This window comes from Rana temporaria, chromosome 3 (assembly GCF_905171775.1).
Source record: "Rana temporaria chromosome 3, aRanTem1.1, whole genome shotgun sequence".
NCBI lineage: Eukaryota > Metazoa > Chordata > Amphibia > Anura > Ranidae > Rana > Rana temporaria.
Genome location: NC_053491.1, coordinates 439,594,883 through 439,621,829, shown reverse-complemented (window position 1 = coordinate 439,621,829; position 26,947 = coordinate 439,594,883). Strand labels below are relative to the sequence as shown.

The 26,947-nt window shown below is 45.5% G+C and overlaps 1 protein-coding gene across 1 annotated transcript in view; it reads right to left on the bottom strand.

Moving 5' to 3' along the window:
* SPC24 (SPC24 component of NDC80 kinetochore complex) overlaps positions 1–4,305 on the bottom strand; it is a 23,315-nt gene extending 19,010 nt beyond the window's left edge. Inside the window, exon 1 of the mRNA XM_040346422.1 lies at positions 4,131–4,305. The gene's annotated coding sequence lies outside the window, so the exon portion shown is untranslated. The remainder of the gene's footprint in view (positions 1–4,130) is intronic.
* Between the last annotated feature and the right edge of the window lie 22,642 nt (positions 4,306–26,947).

Genomic DNA, 26,947 nt, shown 5'->3' with positions numbered 1-26,947 from the left:
TGATTCAATCTGCTACCACAGGAGCCGCTCTGAATCTTCGGCTATTTTCGGAAGCTCAGTTGAGGTTCGTACTGCGCAAGTGCCGCGCCTATGCAGTACAGGGGGGCCTTTATCCGCGGGGGGGAACTTATTCGGCAGAACAGCCAGGAAAGGTAAATCGCTCTTGGCAGTTGGTAGAGCTTAGTCATCAATTTAGGGAAAGATAGGCACCAGTCAGGGAGGGGTTCTCCAACCAACAAAGACAATAGCTTGACCTCTTCAGTTCTCCACTTTTAGTCAGAATGTTTACTCACAGGTAGTGTCCCAACATGCTGCTAAGCCCCTTCCCCCACATTCCTACTGCCCATCACCACAATGGACAACCTCACTGACCAGTGCAATCTACAGGAGATCGGAGGGGGTGGGCAAGCTTTGACATTCAGAGGAAGTGCCAAAGACTTGCCTTTAAAAGTGTGTGAGATTTGGTCCTGACAAGTAAGGCTCGGTTTCCACTAGTGCGACTTATCATGCAACGTGGGACTGCAAAGGCGCATTGACAAGTCGTTCCCCATGATTTCCAACGAGTACTGTTCATATCTGTGCGACTTCAAAAGTAGTCCCTGCATTACTTTGGTCCCACTTTGATGCGACTTGAGGTCCATAGACCTCAAAAATATATATATATTTTTTTGGGGGATATTCATTATAGCAAAAAGTAAAAAATATGGTATTTTTTTAAAAATTGTCTCTCTTTTTTTGTTTAAAGCGCAAAAAATAAAAACCGCAGAGGTGATCAAATACCACCAAAAGAAAGCTCTATTTGTGGGAAAAAAAGGATGTAAATTTTGTTTGGGAGCCATGTCGCCACGCCGAACAATTGTCAGTTAAAGCGGGGCCTGGTCCTTTAGCTGCATAATGGTCCGGGGCTTAAGTGGTTAAAGTTTTTTTTTGATGTCACAATGTAGAGAATAAAGATTTCCTATCATCTGTGCCCAGTCTTGCCACACAGAGTTAATCCAGCTCTGAGCAATCCTCTTTTTATTGTTCAGTGAAATAAAACAGACTTCCAGATAAAACCAAAGTCCTTGCTTTGAGTGACAGGTTATTTACATATCTTGTGCACTAGCTTGCAGACATGCACAGCTTCTGTAAAAAGTGCCCAATTCACATCCGCCTCCTGTCTCCTCCTCTCCCCTACAGCTCTCCTAGGACTGTGTTTTGACTAAATGTTTTCAAAACATTTAGTCATTTACCAGGATGTGTTATGTGGGGGGAGGGGTGGATTTCTCACTTTTTATACTTACACCCAGTAAGGCTGAATGAACTTAGGGGCTGGTCCACATTAGTGCGGTGTGCGAGATCGCAGGTGATTCGCACCGCACTGCTGTTCATCTCACATGCGATGCAATTTCAGCCATACAAACTGTATGGCGGAAATCGCATCTCATTTGGACCAAACACGCACAGGACCCTTTTTTTGGTCCACAACAGGATCGCATAGGTGTTTACACCCATGCGATCCGATTCATGTCCTAAATGTCAGTTTGCAGTGTGATATGCGAGCTGAAATGGGGGTGTCATTACCATTGTATGACACTCCCCAGCAGTTTGCATATGGCAGTGTGAACTGCCATGCGAGTCGGGTGCGATGTGGGAACCCGCAGGATTCCCGAATCGCACCAGCGTGAACCGAGCCTTGGTGGGAGCAGTCAAGAGATTTTTTTAGGCTGTATGCTTTGAGGCTTGGTTCACACTGGTGCGATTCGGGAACCCTGCGAGTTCCCACATCGCACAGCAGTTCACACTGCCATATGCGAACTGCTGGGGAGTGTCATACAATGGTAATGACACCCCCCCATTTCAGCTCGCATATCGCACTGCGAACTGACAGGACATGAATCGGATTGCATAGGTATGAACACCCATGCGATTCTGGTGCGAACCAAAAAAAGGGTCCTGTGCGTGTTTGGACCGAATGCGATGCGATTTCAGCCATACAGTTTGTATGGCTGAAATCGCATCGCATGTGATCTGAACAGCAATGCGGTGCAAATTACAGGAATGCGGAGTGTACAGTGATGGGTAGTACGTGCAGATAATTATTTTTATTTTACAATTTTTTATATTTTTTTTTCAAAAGGTTTTTTGGGACCAGTGGAATTTTTTTTTTTTTTTTTTACAAATACATTTTTTTTACAATTTATTTTTGTACTATTGATGGGAGGGTGAGGTTTTATTTTTTAAATATATTTTTGCACAGTGCTTTTGGGAAAGGGGGTGGGGGGATGGGGCAGTGGTTGGTGTCAGTAGGGGCAATGGTCGGTGTCAGTGGGGTAGTGGTTGGTGTCAGTAGGGGCAATGGTCGGTGTCAGTAGGGTAGTGGTTGGTGTCAGTAGGGGCAATGGTCGGTGTCAGTAGGGGCAATGGTCGGTGTCAGTAGGGGCAATGGTCGGTGTCAGTAGGGGCAATGGTCGGTGTCAGTAGGGGCAATGGTCGGTGTCAGTAGGGGCAATGGTCGGTGTCAGTGGTCGGTGTCAGTTGGGTAGTGGTCAGTGTCAGTGGGGTAGTGGTCGGTGTCAATAGGGTAGTGGTCGGTGACGGTGTCAGTGGGGTAGTGGTCGGTGTCAGTGGGGTGGTGTCAGAGGGGTAGTGGTCGGTGTCAGAGGGGTAGTGGTAGTGGGGTAGTGGTCGGTGTCAGAGGGGTAGTGGTCGGTGCCAGAGGGGTAGTGGTCGGTGCCAGAGGGGTAGTGGTCGGTGTCAGAGGGGTAGTGGTCGGTGTCAGAGGGGTAGTGGTCGGTGTCAGAGGGGTAGTGGTCGGTGTCAGAGGGGTAGTGGTCAGTGGGGTAGTGGTCGGTGCCAGAGGGGTAGTGGTCGGTGGTCTTGGGGCTCTGGACCGTGTTGGTATGGGGGGGGGGGGGGGTTGTGGTGTCGGATGTTTTATTATTTAAATTTAATTTTTTTTTTTTACAATTTAAAAAAAAAATTATTTTCTTTTCTTATCAGCCCTCTTGGGGGCGTTGGTGACATGCGAGGGGTCTAAACAGAGACCCCTGACATCTCCCATTTGAGACAGAGAAAGGGACAGAGGACATTCATTCCCCAGTCCTTTCTCTGCATTGAAGATAAATGGAGGGAAGACAGGTTACTCTGCTCAGTTATCACAGGGCACAGAGCGCTCGGTAACAAACGCTCTGTGTCCCGTTCAGAAAAGAGAGGGGCTGGTAACTTACATTCCAGCCCCCTGTCTCCGCTCTCCATCCTGACAGATACCGACCCCCCCCCCCCCCCCCGCAGGAGAGCGAAGCCGGCGGCGGGGGACGAGGTGGACACACGGAGCAGGACGAGGGGGGCGGAGGATGAAGACACGGCTTGGGGGGAGGGGGGGTGGACACACGGATCAGAGAGGGTTTTGGGGGTCTCAAACAGCTAAAAGGGGGACATTGGACAGGTAAGGATACATGCAGAAGGCATGTACATCCTTGTAGATCACCACTATGGCAGTACTTAAGAATTGATGAGAGAGGGTTTACATCCACTTTAAGCTCTGCTATGAAATCGTACAATTTCAAAGCCGCATTTCAGTGCGACTTCAGGTGCAACTTGAAAGACATCTGTGCGGCTTCACGCCCCCGAAATCGGCACAAGTCGTGGTTTTGCAAATCCGTGCAGCGCTGCAAAGTCGGTGTTGCACCAATTGGATGCCATTGCCGGCAATAGGCTGCGACTCATCATTCGGTGTGGCCTCCAGTCCATTTACAAGATAAATCGCATGAATGTGAATGAGAGCAGAATGGAGCCACAACACACAATACTCAGGTGTGATTGGGGGCCTCAGACAGGTCATCTATAAAAACATAACACATCCCTCTCCTCAGTGCTCAGCATTGTCACTGAGTGCGCAAAAGATCGCCATCATTACCACACACACACAACCCTCAATAGCATAGCCCCGCCCATTACCACACCTCCCTCTCCACTCTTACAGCCAATCGCCTTTCTCCTCTCCCAGGAGTGACACAGTGAGCGTAGCAAACCGCTCAGTCCTCCGTCCAATCCCGTGCCAGGGATTCCTTTCCCGCCTCCGTTTGGAGTTTGAATTGTGGCGCCGAGCTCTCAGTAGTACGTGGAGACGCGCGCGGGGCTTCTCTTACCTCAGCGGCTTTCCCGCCTCTCCGGTGTCCCCCGCTGTATAACGGAGAGCGCTGGTGGGGAGCCGCCGTGCCGGGTGGTGACAGACGTCCGGTGAGAGGACGGGTTTGTTATGGGAGGGGGACGACGGAAGCCCGCCTCTGGCTGGGTGCTGGGCTGGGCTTCCTCTGTAACAGATACGTCACTGTCAGAGAAGGAGGAGGAGAGCAAACTGCGACAAACAAGTGCGGCCCTCTTGTGCCCCTTTACAAAGAAAAAAATACGGTCTCATCCGCTCCATTCTCTTCATGAGTGTGTGTTCAGGTCTACTAATACTACATGAGGACCCCGAGCAACACTCACCTCATATTATCCACTTCACCTCCGGAACATACAACTATATGGCTGAACTTGCATTGCTCAGAGATCGCATGTGATCGGCATATACCATCTCTGAGATCGCAGCAATGTGAATCCGGGCTTAAGCCTCGTACACAAAGTTCTATTGTTTGCAGGGGATTGTCTGTTGACAGACTGTTGTCCTAAAATCTGACTGTTAGTACGCTCCTTTTGACAATTGTCCAATTTCCGACCAACAAATTTTGGATGGCAGGCTAATACCGTATCTATCGGTGTATTACACGCACCCTAACTTTAAGAGGGAAGTTTCAGGAAAATAACGTTCCACACTACATTCGTGTTTGTGGCACGACAATTGTGTACTGTTGGTATGCAAGACAAGATCCTGGCACACACCCTTTTGCCAAAAACCAGACGCTCGGTTGGCCAACAATCGTACTGTGTGTACGAGACTCGAGACCCCTTTCGCACTGAGCTGCATTAGCGCAGCTTTTCATCTGCTAATAGGGTGCTTTTAACCCCCCCACTAGCAGCCAAAGAAGGGGCTAAAAGCGCCTGTGTTGAGCCCATTCATTTTAATAGGCAGGGGCATTTTGTATACAGCGCTCCCAAACCACCCCAAAGATGCTGCTTGCAGGACTTTTCAAAACGTCCTGTAAGCGCACCGCCCCAGTGTAAAAGACACACTGAAATGAATGGTAGGTGGTTTTCAGGCATTATTTAGAAGCTGTTTCTAGCGATAAAATGCCAGAAACGTGCCTCAGTGTAAAAGGGGTCTTATTGACACTTTGGGAACCGATGACCCTAATACAGTGATCAGTGCTAAAAGTATGCACTGTCACTGGCTGGGAAGGGGATTAAAATTAGGGGCAATCAAATGTGTTCCTAAAATGTGCTCTGGGGAGGTGCTTGTACCATGGGAAGGAGGAGATAACCACCTTCCCTACTGACTGAACGGCAGTCTGCCTTGTTTACATAGGCAGACCACCGTTCTGCTTCTGTCAACGTCGAATCTGCCGGACACGCTGATTGCATGCACCCCCCAAACCTGGATATGCAGGATCGCATACAGGTACGTGATCCTTGCACAGGAGAGCCGCCTTGCATTTACGCATTCGTGCTCACAATTACTTCCTAGGGAAAATTCATTCATAATTATTCTCATCCGGACGTGTTTGTGAGCATATTTGCGTACACCGGTGCAAAATACTGACCAGGAACGCAGACTTTCCTATAACATTTTTTTCACTGAGGAATACTCGGCGCTTGTTTACACACCTCTGTGCACAGACACTTTGAAAGTAATAGGCTACATTTTAGAGCAATTAACCACTTAAGGACCACCTCCTGCACATTTACGTCGGCAGAATGGCACGGCTGGGCACATGCACTTACAGGTACGTCCTGTGCTAGTCCCAGCCGTGGGTCGCGAGTCCCGCAATCGGTCCCCGGAGCTGAAGAACAGGGAGAGCTGTATGTCAACACAGCTTCCCCGTTCTTCACTGTGGCGGCTGCATCGATCGTGTCATCCCTTTTATAGGGATTCACAATCGATGACATCATACCTACAGCCACACCCCCTACAGTTGTAAACACACATGAGATCACACATAACCCCTTCAGCGCCCCCTTGTGGTTAACTCCCAAACTGCAACTGTCATTTTCACAGTAAACAATGCATTTTAAATGCATTTTTTGCTGTGAAAATGACAATGGTCCGAAAAATGTGTCAAAAGTGTCTGCCATAATGTCGCAGTCACAAAAAAATCACTGATCGCCGCCATTAGTAGTAAAAAAAAAAGTGCGCAAACCAACCAATAAACGCTTATTGCGTTTTTTTTTTTTTTACCAAAAATAGGTAGAAGAATACGTGTCGGCCTAAACTGAGGGAAAAAAATGTTTTTTTTATATATTTTTTGGGGATATTTATTATAGCAAAAAGTAAAAAATATTGTTTTTTTTAAAAAATTGTCGCTCTATTTTTGTTTATAGCGCAAAAAATAAAAACCGCAGAGGTGATCAAATACCACCAAAAGAAATCTCTATTTGTGGGGAAAAAAGGGCGCCAATTTTGTTTGGGAGCCACGTCGCACGACCGCGCAATTGTCTGTTAAAGCGACACAGTGCCGAATCGCAAAACCTGGCCGGGTCCTTTAGCTGCATTTTGGTCCGGGTCTTAAGTGGTTAAAAAAAAAAGCCTAATTGCCCATACACACGATCCGAATATCGTACGAAAACTGTCATCCGAGGAAGAATCGTACGATAATCTGATCGTTAGTACAGAGCTTTTGAGAGCTGATCACAACAATTCATCCGATTATTATTCGATCCGACGAGCACGAAAATTTACCAGATCGTACGATTTTCGTTTAGTCATTATAGTTGTCCGAAAATACAAATACATTACAAAACATGACATCACTTCTGATTTTTTTTTTTTTTTTGTCATACGAGAATTTTCGTGACTTTAGTAACCTATTCAATTTCTACTTGTGACTATTAGGCCCTTTTCACACTACAAAATAAATCCGTTTTAATAATCCGTATTAAAATCCGTCAGATAATGTTAAAAACCGGAAGTTATACGTCCTTTATAACATATCATTAAAGTCTATGGGATTTTTTTATGTTCCGTAAAGATCCGTAATAGTTCGTTATAACGTACGGACGTTAGTTATTACGGAATATGTGACGGGTCTTGCACTAATTTGTTTTCCGTTGCAAGTAACGGATATATTAACGTCCGTTATATTTTAACATTGAAGTCTATGGCGCACGGACGTTAGTAAATGTCTCCGTAAATGTCCGTTATGTTAACGGACGTTAATTTTACTGAGCATGCTCAGTAAAGACTTCTGGAGCTGGACTTCAAGAAAGGGTGAAATGGTTTTTATTAACGGACGTTAGAAAGGAATGATATATACGGATAAACATTATCCGTTTTCAATAAAGGAAGAATGGTAAAATATTTATCCGTATGTATCCGTTATTAAATCCGTTAATAAACGTCCGTTAATAGGTGTAATAACAGTAGTAACGGATATTATAAAACGGACATACAATCCATAGTGTGAAAGAAGCCTTAAGAGGAAAAAAGTCTGACGATCTGTCGTCCGATTTATGGATCGTGTGTACGGACCATAAGGCTCACTTTACACCCGGGCGTATTTTTTTAGGCAGAAAGTCACACGATTTTTACTCCGATTTTTGCTGTGATTTTCTACAGGTCAAAAGGTCACTAATGTAAAAGAATGAAAAACGTCTGTAATCTGCCAAAGAATAAGCTCCTGTACTTTTTTGAGCAATGGGTGTAGAATTATAAAGTAAAGAATAAGGCATTATACATGTTCATTTGAAAAACTGGCAAAAAGAAAAACACTGCATCAAACTTAAATGTGCACATAAATGAAAAAATAAGCAAGCATAAAGTCCATAATCCCAACACCAACGGAATGCTCTGAGATAAAACTTCTAGATCTTCCACCACGAGTGCTCAGTACGGTCAAAAAACGCTTTGGGAACACCAGATTGGTTCTGCTAATGGCATAAATCCACTCCAATGGCCACTCAGGAAGGGGCTAGAATGTAAAAAATGACTCCACTGGAAACACGTATAAAAGTCTCATACTGTAGTAATTTTTTAATAAAGTAAAAACAGCAGCAATAATAGCAGTATTGCTTTTAAAATAAAAGTTGTATCACTTATTGCTGTCACAAAGATTGGACACATCCTTGTGACTGCAATAGGCATGTGACAGGTACTCTTAATGGAGAGATATTGGGTCAATAAGAATGCTTTTGATTTTTTGAAAATGTCGCCGATGACATCCGGGTAAACTGGAAACAATGTCAGATCATCCCATCTGGGTTACCATAGCGGAGACCCGATCAAAGCCAGTCCCAGTTTTGTTTGGGTGTCCGTCTAGCTAACGGGATGGTAGACCTCGAGCAAGCCAAGGGAGCAGGGGGGATGTCCTCTCCCGCTGCTTGTAATAGCAATCAAGTGGCTAGTTAGCCGCTCTGATTGCTAGTACAAGAGAGCCGACCGCCAGCTCTAAAAAATGGTCCCAGGGTGATGCCTGCAGCTGCAGACCGATGACGTACCAGCTACATCAGGGCTCAAAAAAGAGCTACTAGCCAAGCCTTAAAGTTATATTAAAGTTTCAAGTTTTTTAAATAACAAACATGTTATACTTACCTCCACCGAGTGGCCCCCGATCCTGGTCTTCTGGGGTCCCACGGCGGCTCTCGTGGCTCCTCCCCATAGATCTCAATGACTGTAATTATAACCCCCAGCTTTGGTGTAAGTGGACACCATAATAACTAGGGTTGTCCCGATACCGATACTAGTATCGGTATCGGGACCGATTCCGAGTATTTGCGGGAGTACTCGTACTCCCGCAAATACCCCCGATACCAGAATGGAATACTCCCCCCCCGCCGCCCCCGCCAATGCCGTTACGCCTCCGCCAATGCCGTTACGCCGCATCCCCGCTACCGCCGACTGACTGTGTAATACGCGCGCCGTTCCATTACAGCTTTGAATAGCTGTAATGATTGGCGCCGCGTATAGACACTCCCCCTTGCTCGGGTAAACTGTCCAATCCCGAGCGAGGGGGAGTGTCTATACGCAGCGCCAATCATTACAGCTATTCAAAGCTGTAATGGAACGGCGCGCGTATTACACTGACTGTCGGCGGTAGCGGGGATGCAGGACAGGTAAGCGGGACATGGCTGGCTACATGGGGGGGAGACATGGCTGGCTACATGGGGGGAGACATGGCTGGCTACATGGGGTGAGTCATGGCTGGCTACATGGGGGGAGACATGGCTGGCTACATGGGGGAGACATGGCTACATGGGGGGGAGAAATGCTACATGGGGGGGAGACATGCTGCATGGGGGAGAGACATGGCTACATGGGGGAGACATGCTGCATGGGGGAGAGACATGGCTACATGGGGGAGACATGCTGCATGGGGGGGAGACATGGCTACATGGGGGAGACATGCTGCATGGGGGGGAGACATGGCTACATGGGGGGAGACATGGCTACATGGGGGGGAGACATGGCTACATGGGGGGAGACATGCTGCCTGGATATGGGGGGGACATGGCTGCATATGGGGGGGACATGGCTGCATATGGGGGGGACATGGCTGCATATGGGGGGGGACATGGCTGCATATGGGGGGGACATGGCTGGATATGGGGGGGACATGGCTGCATTTGTGGGGAGACATGGCTGCATTTGTGGGGAGACATGGCTGCATTTGTGGGGGGACATGGCTGCATTTGGGGACACATTTAAAAAAAAGTATCGGTATTCGGTATCGGCGACTACTTGAAAAAAAGTATCGGTTCTCGTACTCAGTCCTAAAAAAGTGGTATCGGGACAACCCTAATAATAACCTCTAACACAGGTATCAGAGGATGCGTTAATAACCCCTAGCATTGATGTCAGTGAATGCATTAATAACCCCCAGCATTGGTGGCAGAGGTCATAATACCCCCAGCACAGATATCAAGAGGACCCCCAACATAGCTATCGGAGGATGTATTAACCACTTGACCACCGCCTCATGTCAAAAAGACGTCCTGTTTTTAAAGTTGCTGCCACAACCGAGATATTCATCTTTTCAGGGGGCGGTGGTGTACACGATAACGGCGGTCTCCGTGGCGAATTCGCCGCGAGATCGCCGTTATCGGTGGCGGGAGAGGGGTCCCCCCTCTCCCGCTGCTCTCTCGCGCCCTCCGCCGCTTACCGGAGCCGTCGGTAGCGGCGGAGGGGATCGGATGTGTCCGGCAGCTGAGCGGGGACGGGACTGAAGGAGAAATCTCCTTCACCCGTCCTCCTAGCTCGGCTGGGCGGAAGTGATGTCAAAACGTCAGTCCCGCCCAGCCTCTTAAAGAAAAAAATTTTTTTTTTGTCATTTGAAAAAATGACATTTTTTTTTTTTATTTATTTAAGTCTAAATATGAGATCTGAGGTCTTTTTGACCCCAGATCTCATATTTAAGAGGACCTGTCATGCTTTTTTCTATTACAAGGGATGTTTACATTCCTTGTAATAGGAATAAAAGTGATCAATTTTTTTTTTTTTTATTTCAGTGTAAAAAATTATAAAACTAAATAAAAATAAATAAGAAAACAAAAAAAAAATTTTTTAAAGCGGCCCATCCCGACGAGCTCGCGCGCAGAAGCGAACGCATACGCGAATAGCGCCCGCATATGAAAATGGTATTCAAACCACACAAGTGAGGTATCGCCGCGATCGTTAGAGCGAGAGCAATAATTCTAGCCCTAGACCTACTCTGTAGCTCAAAAAATGCAACCTGTAGAATTTTTTAAACGTCGCCTATTGAGATTTTTAAGGGTAAAAGTTTGACGCCATGCCACGAGCGGGCGCAATTTTTAAGCGTGACATGTTGGGTATCATTTTACTCGGCGTAAAATTAGCTTTCACAATATATAAAAAAATTGGGCAAAATTTATTGTTGTCTTATTTTTTAATTCAAAAAAGTGATTTTTATCCAAAAAAAGTGCGCTTGTAAGACCGCTGCGCAAATACGGTGTGACAAAAAGTATTGCAATGACTGCCATTTTATTCCCTAGGATGTCTGCTAAAAAAAAATATATAATGTTTGGGGGTTCTGATTAATTTTCTAGCAAAAAAATTGTGATTTTCACATGAAGGAGAGAAGTGCCAGAATAGGCCTGGTGGTCAAGTGGTTAATAACCCCCAGCATTGATGTCAGTGGACACCATAATAACCCCCAACAATGTTATCAGAGGATACATTAGTAACTCCTAGCATTGAAGTCAATGGACTCATTAATAATCCCCAGCATTGTCACAAGACCTCCTCTGTAACTCTAAACTGGTAACCTGTAGAAATTCCTTCCTTTCTAAGGTGGTCTCCGCATTTCATCTGAACCAGGATATTGTGTTGCCTTCCCTTTGTCTGGCTTCAAAATGGCTGAACAATATGACAGATCTTTTCACAGGTAAGACAGATAGCTTGTATGTATTGAAACTGAATATGTATCTGTTTGCCTTCAGTTTAGCTTTGAATTCTCAGCACTTTGGTCCATCTAGGTAGGCACGATCATCTCAACTCAAGGGTTTCATGATTATAACATTAGTGAGGAAAAAATAAATAAATCACAGGTACATCTAATAACCTGCCTTTCAGAGTTTCTTATTTCTGTTTCTTTCTTCTTGCTATAATTACACATAGCGTGTCCCAGTGTTCTGCACCTGCTTTATACACATGTGGCCCTTGTCCTCAGAAGACCTCTGTTATAATCCTCCTCCTCATTTATGTGGCAGACTGGTACAGAGGATAGCTGTTCACACAACGTTTAGAGATGGATACAAAGACCGTTTATGCTTGTATTCAAAGTAATCATCCACCACAAGACCCTAACTTACCATATCTGCTCCAGGCTATTGAAGTATGATGGAATTCTGTTTATTCAAGCACATACAGTGGGGATCGAAAGTTTGGGCACCCCAGGTAAAAATTTGTATTAATGTGCATAACGAAGCCAAGGAAAGATGGAAAAATCTCCAAAAGGCATCAAATTACAGATTAGACATTCTTATAATATGTCAAAAAAAGTTAGATTTTATTTCCATCATTTACACTTTCAAAATTACAGAAAACAAAAAGATAGCATCTGCAAAAGTTTGGGAACCCTGCGGAATTTATAGCATGCACTGCCCCCTTTGCAAAGCTGAGACCTGCCAGTGTCATGGATTGTTCTCAATCATCGTCTGGGAAGACCAGGTGATGTCAATCTCAAAGGTTTTAAATGCCCAGACTCATCTGACCTTGCCCCAACAATCAGCACCATGGGTTCTTCTAAGCAGTTGTCTAGAAAACTGAAACTGAAAATAGTTGACGCTCACAAAGCTGGAGAAGGCTATAAGAAGTAGGGTTGTCCCGATACTAGTATCGGTATCGGGACCGATACTGAGCATTTGCGCGAGTACTTGTACTCGCGCAAATGCTCCCGATGCCTGACCCGATACTTTTTTTTTTTTTTCCCGAGAGCTGGTGGAGAGGGGGCGGAGAGAGAGGCAGAGCAGTCCTCGTATGGAGGAGAGCCGCTGCCACCTAGTCCCCTAAGACAAAGCCAAGTCCCCCCCCCGCCGCTGCCGACATCTAGTTAATTTGCGCTTGGGTAACATAACAGCTTTCATTTGAATAGCTGTGTGTTCCCCGCCGCGCCTCATGTATAGACAGTCCCCCCCGGGTGATCTGTCTATCAAAGTGCCTGGGCAAGGGGGAGTGTCTATACATGACGAGGCGCGGCGGGGAACACACAGCTATTCAAATGAAAGCTGTTATGTTCCCCCAGCGCTGATCAACTAGATGTCGGCAGCGGCGCTGAGGGGGGGGGACGGGACTTGGCTTTCTCTTAGGGGACACAAGGCTACATTAGGGGCATGGCTGCATCTAGGGACATGGCTGAATTTAGGGACAAGGCTGCATTTGGGGACACATGGCTGCATTTAAAAAAAAGAATCGGTATCGGCGAGTACATGAAAAAAAGTATCGGTACTTGTACTCAGTCCTAACAAAGTGGTATCGGGACAGCCCTAATAAGAAGATAGCAAAGCGTTTTCAGATGTCAATATCCTCTGTTCGGAATGTAATTAAGAAATTACAGTCATGAGGAACAATGGAAGTTAAAGCAAGATCTGGAAGACCAAGAAAAATATCAGACAGAACAGCTCGCAGGATTGTGAGAAAAGCAATTCAAAATCCACGTTTGACTGCAGGATCCCTCCAGAAAGATCTGGCAGACACTGGAGTTGTGGTACACTATTCCACTATAAAGAGATACTTGTACAAATATGGTCTTCATGGAAGAGTCAACAGGAGAAAACCTATTCTACGTCCTCACCAAAAAAAATCAGCGTTTGAACTTTGCAAATGAACATATAGACAAGCCTGATGCATTTTAGAAACAAGTTCTGTGGACCGATAAGGTTAAAATAGTTTTTTTGGGCCGGAATGAGCAAAGGTACGTTTGGAGAAGAAAGGGCACAGAATTTAATGAAAAGAACCTCTGTCCAACTGTTAAGCATGGGGGTGGATCAATCATGCTTTGGGGTTGTATTGCAGCCAGTGGCACAGGGAACATTTCATGAGTAGAAGGAAAAATGGATTCAATAAAATTTCAGCAAATTTTGGATGGTAACTTGATGCCATCTGTGAAAAAGCTGAAGTTAAAGAGAGGATGGCTTCTACAAATGGATAATGATCCTAAACACACCTCAAAATCCACGGGGGATAACATCAAGAGGCGTAAACTGAAGGTTTTGCCATGGCCTTCACAATCTCCTGACCATAACATAATTGAAAATCTATGGATAGACCATTAAAAGAGCAGTGCGTGACAGACAGCCCATACATCTCAAAGAACTGGAAGACTTTTGTAAGGAAGAATGGGCAAAGATACCTCAAACAAGAATTGAAAGACTCTTGGCTGGCTACAAAAAGCGTTTACAAGCTGTGATACTTGCCAAAGGGGGCAGTACAAGATATTAACTCTGCAGGGTGCCCAAACTTTTGCAGACGCCATTTTTTTGTTTTCTGTCATTTTGAAAGTGTAAATGATGGAAATAAAATCTAACTTTTTTTGACATATTATAAGAATGTTTAATCTGTAATTTGATGCCTTTTGGAGATTTTTCCATCTTTCCTTGGCTTCGTTATGCACATTAATACAAATTTTTACCTGGGGTGCCCAAACTTTCGATCCCCACTGTATGTAGTATACTCAACTGCTCAAGCTATCGGAACATTCTAGATAGAATGGAGAAATAGAGAGTATTAGAAAGGCTGATGTGATTACCTTTCTCCTGAGAAAAATCAGTTACAAATTCCCCTCCAATGCTTGTCACACTGGGTTATAGGGGAGCTTGTAATAAGAAGACTACCACTGCTGACCTCTTCTCTTGATGCTACTCGCCTTATTGTCATGCTGAAACTCTGGCTTCAAATGCTCTCTAAATCACTGACACAGAAGAGACATGCAGAACTGAAACTCTGTCGCTTACTTTTTGCACAGTTGGTTAAGCACAGTGACTGAGAAAGTTTTAACGCTGCTGGACAAATACAATGCCAGGCAACTTTTTTTTTTTTTAGGATGGAAACAAGAACAGTCTGCATATTTCTCTGACAAGTTCCCTTTAAAGAGGTTGTAAACCTCCAGAAAAAAAAACCCTGCAAGACAAAGGCATAATGAACTAGTATAGAATCAGAAGGCGCATCAGAATCAGTCATGGCTGGTTTCATAGGTTCAAGGCTAGAACCAACCTTCGCAATGTAAAAGTAAATGGTGAGTGCGGATACCGTAGCTGCCCAGGAAGTCCCTGCAATGCTTCAGTTCCTGCAACTCTTCAAGAAAATTATGAAGGCGCTTATTCATCTGAGCAGGTTTTTAATGTATTGGAAAAGGATGCCAGACTGAAGTTACAGCAGTAAGGAGGAAAAGTTGACACCAGGCTATAAAGCAGCAAAGGACAGGCTAACTCTGTTTGGTGGCAATGCTTCCGGCGATATGAAACTGAAGGCTCTCTTAGTTTACCATGCAGAAAATCCAAGAGCCTAGGACTCTAGGACTCTCTTCCTGTTGTGTGGAGGAGTAACTCCAAAGCATGGGTTACACAGGCCCTTTTCCAGTACTGTTTTTTCCACCACTTTATCCCAGAGATAGGGAAATATTACTTGGATAAAGATGTCCCATTCAACATTCTTTTGCTGCTTAACAATGCTCTGGGCCACCCCGACCCTTTCGTCAGGCAGTAAAGGTGAATGACAAATCAGGAACAACCTTGCAACAATTTTGGAAGATCTAGAACATCTACAAGGTCATAAAAAACATTGGGCCAGATTCAGAAAGAATCGCGTAAGTTTGGGCGGGCGTAGCGTATCTCATATACACTACGCTGCCGTAACTTAGAGAGGCAGGTACCGTATTCAGAAACAACTTGCGTCCTAATTTACGGCGGCGTAGCGTATATGGGCCGGCGTAAGCCCGCGTAATTCAAAGTAGGTTGGCAGTGGGCGTGTTTTATTAAAATGAACCGTGACCCCATGCAAATGAGGGGCCGAACGAACGGCGCATGCGCCGTCCGTGGACGTATCCCAGTGCGCATGTGCAGAATCACGTCGCAAATACTCAATGCTTTCGACGTGAACGTAAACTACGCCCAGCCCCATTCACGTACGAATTACGCAAACGCCGTAAACCACGTAAAATTCGACGCTGTTCCGACGTCCATACTTAACATTGGCTGCGCCTCATATAGCAGGGGTAACTTTACGCCGGTCATATGCCTTACGTAAACTACGTATATTGATACGCCGGGCGCAAGTACTTTCGTGAATCGGCGTATGTTACTCATTTGCATATTTTTAATGGGAACGCTGAATGCGTCCAGCGTAACTATGCGCCCACGATACGCCGGCGTAGGCAAGTTATGTCGGGCGGCTGAAGTCATGTTTTCAGGCGTATCTCTCTTTGTGAATTGGCGTAAAGATGCGACGGCGCACATTTGAAATTACGGCGGTGTATCTAGAGATACGCCGCCGTAAATAGTTTCTGAATCTGGCCCCTTGACTTTGCTTGGTGTGAGGTTACGGCCATCACTATGCATGGGTTCTGGAAGAAGCTTTTCCAGCAGTTTGTTCATGATGTTTGTGGATTTGAGAAGGTGGGTGAGGAGTCCAAAGAGGTCTTCGGCAATTTAGTGACCCTCAGCAAGAAGTTGGTCCTGGATCTGCAAGATGACTTCATTGAACTCCTTGTTGTGAAACACGAGGGGCTTACTAATGAATACCTGATGGAATCGGAGGCCCAGCGAAAGGATAAAGCAAGCCAAGAGGAAGAAATAACTGAAGCGTTACCGTGTCATCTATGATGAGAAATGAACAGCTACTACCCAGACATCATTGGATCGTTTTTTCAAGAGTATATAGAATTGAATCCAGCAAGAAACCAAAACCTGTGCCATCAACATCAGGCATGAGTGAAATTGCATCTTGCCCGTCAAGCTGCTGTAAGCAAAGCCAACAGAATATTGGCATGCATTAAAAAGGGGATTAACTCCAGAGATAAAACGATAATTCTCCCACTCTACAAGACTCTGGTCTGGCCACATTGGGAGTATGCCATCCAGTTCTAGACACCAGTCCTCAAGAAGGATGTGCTGGAACTGGAGAGAGTCCAGAGAAGGGGAAACAAAGCTAATTAAGGGACTGGAGGACCTCGGCTATAGGGAAAGACTACAAGCATTGAACTTATTCTCTCTGGAGAGGAGACGCTTGAGAGTGGATATATCATCGATGTACAAATATCTTATTGGTGACACTGTGATAGGGAAAAAGTGTTTCAGCAAAAAAGGAAATGTAACCACTTCTGCCCCGGACCATTTGGTTGCCAAAGGACCGGGCCACTTTTTGCGATTCGGCACTGCGTCGCTTTAACTGACAACTGTGCGACGTGGCTCCCAAACAAAATTGACGTCCTCCTTTTCTTTTTTCCCCCCACAAATAGAGCTTTCTTTTGGTGGGATTTGATCACCTCCTGCGGTTTTTATTTTTTGTGCTATAAACAAAAATAGAGCGATTTTTTTTAATTTTGAAAAAAAAAAGCAATATTTTGTACTTTTTTGCTATAATATCCCCAATTTTTTTGGAAAAAAATTTAAATTTCTCAGTTTAGGCCGATACATATTCTAAATATTTATGGTAAAAAAAAAAATCGCAATAAGCGTATATTGATTGGTTTGCACAAAAGTTAGAGTATAGGGGTAATTTTTATGGCATTTTTTTTTTTTTTTAACTTATGGTGGCGATCTGCGATTTTTTTATTTTTATTCTTTATCGTGACTGCGACATTATGGCGGACACTTTTGGCGCTATTTTGGGACCATTCACATTTATACAGCGACCAGTGCTATAAAATATAAATGTGTTGTCTGATTATCTGATCGTGTGTACATAAGTCCTTTGGACAAAACTCCAAAAGTACAAACACGCATGCTCGGAAACAATGCTAACTATAACACAACATTAGCAGAAGTTGCCCAAAGGGTGGCGCTAAAGAGCTGAAAAAACACAGTTTTGTGTTTGTTGGCCGACAATTATTTGCCGTTTGTATGCAAGACAAGTTCATGGCCAACAAACACAAAACTATGTGTTTTTTTCTTTAGCACCACCCTTTGGGCAACTTCTGCTAGTGTTGTGTTATAGTAAGCATTGCTTCCGAGCATGCGTGTTTGTACTTTTGGAGTTTTGTCCAAAGGACTTATGTACACACGATAATCAGGCAAGACATTTGTATTTTTATAGCACTGATGGCTGTATAAATGTGAATAGCACCAAAAGTGTCCTCCATAATGTCGCAGTCACGATAAAAAAATCGCAGATCGCCGCCATAAGTAAAAATTTAGATAAAAATGCCATAAAAATATCCCTATTTTGTAGACTCTAACTTGGACTATGCTTTGTCTGCGGAAAATCCGATTGTGTGTACCAGGCTTTACACACGGCATTAGCATACTGAGATACTTACACCCCAAAACACATTCTGCTATGCCTCCCAATTGGGGATACCACATGTGTGAGACTTTTCACAGCCCAAATGTATAGAGGGTATACTGGTACAAGTATATGTAAAAACAATAAAATAAAAATATGGGTGTGTGTGTCACACTACCACTCTGAGGAGGTGATTAGAATTTATTTATTTTTACGCTGATTGCTTATTACAGTGATGATTATTTATATCGCACCAACAGTTTGCCCAGCACTTTATAACATGAGAGCAGACAGTACAGTTACAATACAATACAGAATGAATCAGAGGGCCCTGCTCATTAGAGCTTACAATCTAGTAGTAAATTAACCATTTTGTGTGTATATGTCCTCTAAATTTTCACAAAGTGTATTGGAAAGCACAACCATGCGATGACACATCTGCAACATAACTGTTTTTTCATTTTTAGATTTCCTTGAAGACCACATGCCTGAGACATATTTATCAAAGACACCATTCCTAGTGCAGTGTCCTATAAATAGGAGTTCTGTAACATGTAGCTCCTATCCGCACACTGAATTACACATGATCTTCAGACAGCTAGTCATTAAAGAGGTTTAAATTATCAAAAACCTGCTCTACTGTCAATTCATCTGTTACATTGGTATTTAATAGTGAAAACGTTCTGTCCCTGACTTCCAGTTGTGCTCCGGTGCGATCACCCTGACACACAGGCTCTCAATAAAGACTATGACTTGCAATTTCAACATACATTATCCGCCTGAAAACATGAAAAGGGTTCCAACCCTATCTAAAGCAGAAAAAAATGGCTAGAGTTCCACATTAATAGCTAGATTCACGTACCTGTGCCTAACGTTAGGCAGGCGTAGCGTATCTCATATACGCTACGCCGCCGTAAGTTAGAGAGGCAAGTGCTGTATTTACAAAGCACTTGCGTCCTAAGTTACGGCGGCGTAGCGTAAATGTCCCGGCGTAAGCGCGCCTAATTCAAATTGGGAAGAGGTGGGCGTGTTTTATGCTAATAAGGCATGACCCCACGTAATTGACGTTTTGAACGTACGGCGCATGCGCCGTCCGTGGACGTAACCCAGTGCGCATGCTCCAACATATACCGCAAAGACTCATTGGTTTCGACGTGAGCGTAAATTACGGCCGGCCCCATTAACGGATGACTTACGCAAACAACGTAAAAATTAAAAAATTCAATGCGGGTCCGACATCCATACTTAACATTGGCTGTGCCATCTTTTTGGTGGTTTATCTTTACGCCTTACGTAAACAGCGTATCTTTAATGCGACAGGAAAGAGTACAATCGTGAATAGGCGTATCTCGCTGATTTACGCATTCTAGGCGTAAATCAGCGTACACGCCCCTAGCGGCCAGCGTAAATAGACAGCTAAGATACGACGGCGCAGGCGGTCGTATCTTAGCAACATTTAAGCGTATATCAGTTTGAGCATACGCTTAAATGTAGGACGGCGCGGATTCAGAGTTACGACAGCATATCTACTGATACGCCGGCGTAACTATACCTGAATCTGGCTATATGACTTGCAATTTCAACATACATTATCCGCCTGAAAACATGAAAAGGGTTCCAACCCTATCTAAAACAGAAAAAAATGGCTAGAGTTCCACATTAAATTCCCAAAGCACTTGTGTAGCAATTATATACCTCCCAGGTTTAAAAAAAAACAAACAAAAGCAGTTTATTCATTTACTTCCTAGCAGCTGAAGTGATATCCATAAATCTCTTCTAATTGAGAATCTGCTCAATTTGGGATCAACCGTATGTAGGCCAAAGACGGGTCGAAAACAAAATGAAAATTCTAGTCGATTACCAGATCGTTTTTGTTTTTCGCATCATTAATGTTACAGGGTCGACACGCGATTTTTGTGCCACAATCAAAAGTGCCTTATCCAACATGCTGGATTATTTTTAAGAAAAACAAAACTTCCTGAAGAAGTCACGAGAAGTGACGAATGCGCGTATGAGTATAACATAGAGCCCATAAGAGGTACCGGAGGTGACGTCGGCGAACGCCCTGTTTTTATTTTTTTTTAAATCTTTTTATTGGATTTTATAATATACAAATACAGTGCAATACAACAATTTCTATATTCGCATCCATATACAGTTACAATGAACAGTGAGTTAATAATCAATGTATACATATAGGAAAACTAAAATCCCAATAGGATCGGGAACAACAAACAGGGATGACATTGGAAAATTAAATAAAAAAGGGGATTGGATAGTAAGGGGATGATAACAAATGATGTCTTCATAAAAGGTATGAAGAGTAAAAACTAAATAATTGAGGAAATAATTCCTTGCAGAAGTAGATCACTATATTAAAACTTCTCCATTCAACTTAAGAGATCAATTGAATAGAAAGAAATGGATAAGGTCGCTATTTAACATCAGTTGTTTAATAAAGTCCCAAATTCATTAGATTTCGCAAAATGCAACCAGCATGCCCATTTCCCGTAGAATTTGTTTGAGGTGTCAGAAGATTGATGGATTAGATCAGGGGTCCTCAAACTTTTTAAACAGGGGGCCAGTTCATGGTCCCTCAGACTGTTGGGGGGCCGGACTATAGTTTAAAAAAAATATGAACCTATGCACACATCTTATTTGAAGTACAAAAAAAACAGGAAAAAACAATACAATATTTAAAATAAAGAACAATTTTAATCAACATAAACTTATTAGTATTTCACAGATTCCCCTCATCACAGAACCCCCTCCCTATCACAGACCCCCTTATCAGGGAACCCCCCCATCAACGATTCCTCTCCATTACAGATCCCCCCCATCAAAGATTCCCCAGTATTAGGTCCCCCCATCACAAAGCCCCCCAACACAAACTTCTCTCCGAGCCCCCAATAACAGGCCCCCCCCATCACACAGACCCCTAACACAAAGGGAGGGGAGAGGATAGGATAGAGAAGGAGCAGTCAGGTGGAGGGTAGGACAGAGTGGGAGCAGCCAGATGAAGGGGAGGACAGGGTGGATGCAGCCAGGTGGAGTGGAGGACAGGGTGGATGCAGCCAGGTGGAGGGGAGGACAGGGTGGATGCAGCCAGGTGGAGGGGAGGACAGGGTGGGAGCAGCCAGGTGGAGGGGAGGACAGGGTGGGAGCAGCCAGGTGGAGGGTAGAATAGAGTTGGAGCAGCCAGGTGGAGGGTAGAACAGAATGGGAACAGCCAGGTGGAGTGGAGGACAGGGTGGATGCAGTCAGGTGGAGGGTAGAACAGAATGGGAACAGCCAGGTGGAGTGGAGGACAGGGTGGATGCAGTCAGGTGGAGGGTAGAACAGAATGGGAACAGCCAGGTGGAGTGGAGGACAGGGTGGATGCAGCCAGGTGGAGGGGAGGACAGGGTGGGAGCAGCCAGGTGGAGGGTAGAATAGAGTTGGAGCAGCCAGGTGGAGGGTAGAATAGAGTTGGAGCAGCCAGGTGGAGGGTAGAATAGAGTTGGAGCAGCCAGGTGGAGGGTAGAACAGAGTGGGAGCAGCCAGGTGGAAGGGAGGATAGGGTGGATGCAGCCAGGTTGAGGGGAGGACAGGGTGGATGCAGCCAGGTGGAGGGTAAAATAGAGTTGGAGCAGCCAGGTGGAGGGTAGAATAGAGTTGGAGCAGCCAGGTGGAGGGTAGAATAGAGTTGGAGCAGCCAGGTGGAGGGTAGAACAGAGTGGGAGCAGCCAGGTGGAGGGTAGAATAGAGTTGGAGCAGCCAGGTGGAGGGTAGAACAGAGTTGGAGCAGCCAGGTGGAGGGTAGAATAGAGTTGGAGCAGCCAGGTGGAGGGTAGAACAGAGTGGGAGCAGCCAGGTGGAAGGAAGGATAGGGTGGATGCAGCCAGGTTGAGGGGAGGACAGGGTGGGAGCAGCCAGGTGGAGGGTAGAATAGAGCTGGAGCAGCCAGGTGGAAGGAAGGACAGGGTGGATGCAGCTAGGTGGAGGGTAGAATAGAGTTGAAGCAGCCAGGTGGAGGGTAGAATAGAGTGGGAGCAGCCAGGTGGAAGGTAGAATAGAGTTGGAGCAGCCAGGTGGAGGATAGAATAGAGTTGGAGCAGCCAGGTGAAGTGGAGGACAGAGTGGGAGCAGCCAGGTGGAGGGTAGAATAGAGTTGGAGCAGCCAGGTGGAGGGTAGAATAGAGTTGGAGCAGCCAGGTGGAGGGTAGAACAGAGTGGGAGCAGCCAGGTGGAGGGTAGAATAGAGTTGGAGCAGCCAGGTGGAGGGTAGAACAGAGTTGGAGCAGCCAGGTGGAGGGTAGAATAGAGTTGGAGCAGCCAGGTGGAGGGTAGAACAGAGTGGGAGCAGCCAGGTGGAAGGAAGGATAGGGTGGATGCAGCCAGGTTGAGGGGAGGACAGGGTGGGAGCAGCCAGGTGGAGGGTAGAATAGAGCTGGAGCAGCCAGGTGGAAGGAAGGACAGGGTGGATGCAGCTAGGTGGAAGGTAGAATAGAGTTGGAGCAGCCAGGTGGAGGATAGAATAGAGTTGGAGCAGCCAGGTGAAGTGGAGGACAGAGTGGGAGCAGCCAGGTGGAGGGTAGAATAGAGTTGGAGCAGCCAGGTGGAGGATAGAATAGAGTTGGAGCAGCCAGGTGGAGGGTTGAACAGAGTGGGAGCAGCCAGGTGGAAGGTAGAATAGAGTTGGAGCAGCCAGGTGGAGGGTAGAATAGAGTTGGAGCAGCCAGGTGGAGGGTAGAATAGAGTTGGAGCAGCCAGGTGGAGGGTTGAACAGAGTGGGAGCAGCCAGGTGGAAGGTAGAATAGAGTTGGAGCAGCCAGGTGGAGGGTAGAATAGAGTTGGAGCAGCCAGGTGGAGGGTTGAACAGAGTGGGAGCAGCCAGGTGGAAGGTAGAATAGAGTTGGAGCAGCCAGGTGGAGGGTTGAACAGAGTGGGAGCAGCCAGGTGGAAGGTAGAATAGAGTTGGAGCAGCCAGGTGGAAGGTAGAATAGAGTTGGAGCAGCCAGGTGGAGGGTAGAACAGAATGGGAACAGCCAGGTGGAGTGGAGGACAGGGTGGATGCAGTCAGGTGAAAGAAAGGACAGGGTGGATGCAGTCAGGTGAAAGAAAGGACAGGGTGGATGCAGTCAGGTGGAAGGGTAGAATAGAGTGGGAGCAGCCAGGTGGAAGGTAGAACAGAGTGGGAGCAGCCAGGTGGAGTGGAGGACAGGGTGGATGCACTCAGGTGGAAGGTAGAACAGAGTGGGAGCAGCCAGATAGATGGGAGGTAAGTTCTTACCTTGGAGGGTAATAAAAGAATCACTGGCTCCCTCCACTCGATAGCCTCATGTCATTTCTTCTCCTCTCTTCCTATTCCCCTTCCCACTCGGCATGTTGGGGGCTGAACTCCTCTCAGGGAATCATCATGGGGCCTGCTGGTATCCAGGACTACTATTCCCATAATGCTCTAGTTTCCCAGCTATTGGCTCTGAATGTAGCCAATAGGAGCAGGCATTGCCAGGTGAATACTCTGCTCAAGGAGAGGGAGGGGTGGAATTCCCCCGCTGCTGCGGCTCTGCCTGTGTCCCTTCTCAGAAACTGTCAGTTTCGTCGCCACTGCCCTGTCACTAGTTTCAGTCCACGGGCCGGGTAAATCACACTGGCGGGCCGGATACGGCCCGCGGGCCGTAGTTTGAGGACCCCTGGATTAGATCTTCCATATTTGCTATATGTTGGACTTTCCGTAGCCACTCAGGGATAGATGGGGGTGAGGGTTGTAACCATTTAGCAGGGATACATAGTTTAGCAGCATTGATGAGATGCAGGATTATTGAATCTTTGTAAACTGAATTTGGTAAGGATGAATGATGTAGTAAATATTGTGGGGCAGAATGGTCCGGAGCAAAAGTCGTGATTTTACATATTAGGTCATGTATCTTATCCCAGAAGGGTTTAATATCTCTACATTCCCACCATATATGGAGTAGCGTTCCTTCAGCAGACTTACAACGCCAGCACAAAGGGGATAAGGTTGGATTGAATTTATTAACAATATGGGGGGTCCTGTACCACCTTGAGTATAATTTGTATCCATTTTCCTGGGTAAGTACATTTAAGGAACCCTTGCCCTGTTTTTATATGCCTGTTTTTTATCACTACAATGTGAGTACCCAGTGTATTATCTTGTTTGAATAAATCCTTTTTTTTTTAAACGATACTGCACTATTGGCACTTTTATCTCCTTGGGTGTGAGTCACTGTCACTGGTTGGACGTGACTACCGAGAGGGATCTATTTTTCCAATTACAGCCCGTTTGGATGATACCGTATGTGGACTTGACCAGAAAAGTGTACCTGGGTTTTTACGCTGTTACCTTACAGCAGTAAGGTAAGGGGACATCCTCACTTACTCTGAAGTAAACACCGGGAATTTACCTTGTTTCACGTCACTTTGGCATTTACACCAGCACTTTTATTTTTGGATTTTCTCCTGCTGTTATGGTTACAGCTATCTGCTGTATGGACATTTAATTTAGTGTTATTGCAGTCACCGCTGTGTGTTGTAGTTTGCACGCTGTACACCCTATTGTGTATCAGTACATTTGGTACCATTATATTGCACTTTATGACACTTGCACTGTCACTTTGTACTACTCCATTATTTGGCAGCTAGCCTTGGCTGCACTGTAGCACGTTTACTTTGATGTTATTCACTTGTTATGGCATATTATTATCATTTTTACTGTGATTGTGATTATTAGTCAGACCTTATCTTTCCATATATTAGGATCTGCCATATTTCCTTTGCACATTATCCCACTCCCCATTCACAGCGCAGCACTACCCCCCTATTCTCTATTTGCTCCTGGTTTGATACACCATACAGTGCAGCAGCTGTACCCCTCCCCTTTTCCCCATTCCCCCACTCTTGTGGTAAGCGCGGTAATACTCACTCCATCAATGATTAATAAATACCATCAAAAGAAAGCTCTAGCTTTCTAAAAATAAAAAAATCTATATATTCAATTTGGGGACACTATTGAATAACCAAGTAGTTAACACTCAAACTAACGCAGCATTGAAAAATGGCCTGGTAATGAAGGGGTGTATATACAAGTTGGTACGCAAGTGTACTTATTAAAAGGTATTTATATAGTGCCATCAATTTACACAGCGATTTTCTATAATACACACACACACATACACACACACACACATAGGCCCGGATTCACATACATCGGCGCATATTTATACCGGCGTAGCGCATCTAATATACGCTACGCTGACGCAGCGCACAGAGGCAAGCACAGTATTCAGGAAGCCAGTGCTCCCACTCGCTCTCAAATCTACGCTGGGTTTCCTCGGCGTAAGCCAGCGTAGGTGGAAGTGGGCATGAGCCATGCTAATGAGGCGTGACCCCATGAAAATGATGGGCCATGCGCCATATAAGTACTTCCCGTGGACGCATCCCAGTGCGCATGCTCAGAATCACGTCGGAACTACTCCCTAAGATACAACGGATCACTGCCTATGGCGTGAACGTAACCTACGCCCAGCCCTATTCACATACTACGTAAAGGACGTAAAATACGACGGCTGTGTTCCCTGGTCCATACCTTAGCATGAGTTGCGCCTCATATATGGGGAATAACTTTACGCCGGACGTACGACTTAAGCAAGCCGCGTATATTATGGGCCGGGCGCAAGTACGTTTGTGAATCAGCGTATCTCTCTCATTTGCATATGTGCATAGAAAATCAATGGGAGCGGCAAATGCGCCCAGCGTAAATATTCGCCCATGATACTACGGCGTAGGCAAGTTACGTCGGTCGTAGGAAGCCTATTTTTAGGCGTATCTCAGATTGTGGGCACGGCGAACAGATACGATGGCGCATAGTTACACTTACACGGCGTATCTTGAGATACGTCGACGTAAGTGCTTTGTGAATCCGGGGCCATAGTATCTCGCAAATGTCAGTGCACCCCTCACATTTTTATAAATACTTTATTATATCTTTTCATGTCAACACAGAAGAAATGACACTTTGCTACAATGTAAAGTGAGTGTACAGCTTGTATAAAACAGTGTAAATTTGCTGTCCTCTCAAAATACCAACACTCACATCAGCACTCAGGCAGCCCCCAGACCATGACACTCCCACCACCATGCTTGAATGTAGACACACTTACCTATTGCAACATGTGCTCAAGTATTTATTTGCACTGCAAACCTGCTGTGGCCAGGAAGTCACTATTAGCCATGGTGAAAGTGCTCAGAGGAAAACATAATTACCCTATTATTTGAAATGATATATTATGCCATCTATATTAAAGATATAATGTTACCCGAAATGTAATTAATGTGTTGGAAATCATGATTCTGTGAAACCCTCCAGCCCCTCCCCCTCATGTTCAGCTAAGCACCACCCCCTCTTTGCAGGTGTCTCATTGTGGGTGCAGAATGCTGACCCACCGCTTTGAGCGTGTGAGGGAAGAGGCACCTATTCATTCTTTTCACAATCTAGGTAATGTAAGGCAGCTTATGCTGACTATAAAAAACAATAGTTATTAGTTTACATGGTTAAAGCGGGGGTTCACCCTATCGCCGAAAAAAAAAAAAAAAATTTTTTCTTTTACCTTAAAATCAGGCATTGTAGCGCGAGCTACAGTATGCCTGTCCCGAATTTTTTACCCCCGTACTCACCTTGTAGTCGTCCATCGAAGATACCGGGGAATGGGCGTGCCTATGGAGACGGAGGATGATTGACGGCCGGCTCTGGCGCGTCACGCTTCTCCGGAAATAGCCGAAATAGGCTTGGTCTTCACGACGCGTGCGCATAGCCTGTGCGCAGGCGCCGTGAAGAGCCGAGACCTACTCCGGCTGTCTTCGGGGAGAGTGACGTGCCAGGGCCGGCCGTCAATCATCCTCCCTCTCCATAGGCACGCC